Source organism: Gossypium arboreum, chromosome 11, assembly GCF_025698485.1.
Source record: "Gossypium arboreum isolate Shixiya-1 chromosome 11, ASM2569848v2, whole genome shotgun sequence".
Lineage (NCBI taxonomy): Eukaryota > Viridiplantae > Streptophyta > Magnoliopsida > Malvales > Malvaceae > Gossypium > Gossypium arboreum.
This window is the reverse complement of record NC_069080.1, coordinates 94702666-94704538: the sequence shown is the minus strand read 5'-3', so window position 1 is coordinate 94704538 and position 1873 is coordinate 94702666. Positions and strand designations below refer to the sequence as shown.

Sequence of the window (1873 nt, the reverse complement as noted above, 5' to 3'; positions counted from 1 at the left end):
GATCCTCCGTATCACTAGGTAAAGCACCTTGTGGTTGGTTTCTGAGTTCAGTTGCAAGCTGGCCTATTTGATTCTCTAAACTCCTTAGAGTGGCGTCATTTTTCGCTATGTATGCCTTCAATAGGTTCTCTAACTATTGGATGGTTTAGATTGGTTTGGTTTCTAAACTTGTTGGGGGAAACTAGGTGGTTGGGTCGGTCTAGTTAGGCATAAGTGTTAATGGTTCTAGCTTATTGGTTACTCCAGGAAAATTGTGGGTGGTTTTGCCATAATAGGTTATAGAAATTGGAATGTAGTCCTTGTCTTCCTTGATTTTGGTTTTGGTTACCCACCTAATACACGGATTCTGGGTTCAATGGACATTTTTTGAACAAATGTCCTTCCCCACAATAGACACAGGCTACATTTTCAAATTGATTTGTTGGCTGTGCTACAAAACTATTAAACCCATAAGTGGTAAAATGTTTAAGCATTGAAGATATTGAGGATACCTGAGATGAGAGCGAAGTAAGAGCGTCTACTTCATGTATTCCAGTGACTCATCTTCCTAATGCTGCTCGATTGGTTGGCCATTGATAGTTTTTGCTGGTAATCCTCTCAATGATTTCATAGGCCTCATTGTAAGACTTAGAAAGGAGATCACCATTAGTAGAAGCGTCCACTACCATCCTTGTGTGGGTTTTGAGACCATTATAAAATGTCTCAAGTTGGATGCAATGTGGGATTTTGTGATGAGGGCACTTCCGTAATAATTTTTTGTACCTTTCCCATACCTTATACAAAGACTCATCATCCATTTGTTGGAAAGCAGTGATCTTATTCTTCAACTTAGCATTCTTACTAGGTGAGAAATACTTTATGAGGAATCTTTCTGCTAACTCTTGCCATATAGAAATTGAATTTGGTGGCAATGAGTTTAACCAGGCTCAAGTTTTGTCCCTTAGTGAATATGGGAATAGCTTCAATCATAGTGCATCTTCGGATAGTTCGACTAACTTGAAAGAATCGCTTACCTCCATAAACAGTCTTAAGTGAAGATGAGGATCTTTTGTGGGCATTCCATTGAATTGGCCTACTATCTGAAGCATCTGGAACATGACTAGCTTCTACTCAAATTGTTGTGCCTCAATTTCGAGTCTCTCAATACCCGGATTAAGATCATGAAAAATTGGCATGGTATACTATCTCAGAGCTCTATCCCTATCACCATCAATAAGGATAGGATTTTGAGCAGGGTTTGCTCCGTTTCCTTGATTCAAATTTCAAGATTCATCTCTTCTGTCCTTCTCTGACTTGCTTGTCTTCTTCGCTGTCAAAAAGTTTGTTCAATTTCAGGGTCTACAGGGAGTAAATCGATAATTCGATCAATACTGTAACACCCCACACCCGTGCCCCATGCCAGGTTAGAATATGAGCCATTACCTAACTTAAACTTATGCATATAGACAATTTCATAACGCCAAAACATGGTCAAATTAAAACTTTTTCAATTTTATTTATAAACTGCTTAATAAGAGCCTACTAATCCCCACATTTGGAAACAATCCGAGTCACTCTGAGAAATAACTCTTAACATAATGGCAAACGCCTGTGTGGGAGGGGCAACACGACCATGTGACATTTCAACATGGCTATGCTATTGGCCCGTGTTGCTCATACAGCCTAAGAATATAGGGACACGCCCGTGTCCTATACTTATGTGAAATTAATTCTAAATGCACATCTACAGGGGTTTTCACACGGCCTGGAACACGCCTGTGTCTCTGGCCCACGTCCTTTACACGGCCATGACACGCTCGTGTCCTAGTCCGTGTGCAAAAACATGGACATCCTATTTCTGACGTCAGCAATCCTTAAGGGCCACACGGCCAAG

The 1873-nt window shown here is 40.5% G+C and overlaps 1 non-coding gene across 1 annotated transcript; it reads left to right on the top strand.

Annotated features, from left to right (window-relative positions):
• Positions 1 to 723: 723 nt before the first annotated feature.
• Positions 724 to 830, top strand: LOC128285084 (small nucleolar RNA R71). Its single transcript, XR_008275499.1, has one exon. It is a non-coding gene; the product is annotated as a small nucleolar RNA R71 (small nucleolar RNA).
• Positions 831 to 1873: the final 1043 nt, after the last annotated feature.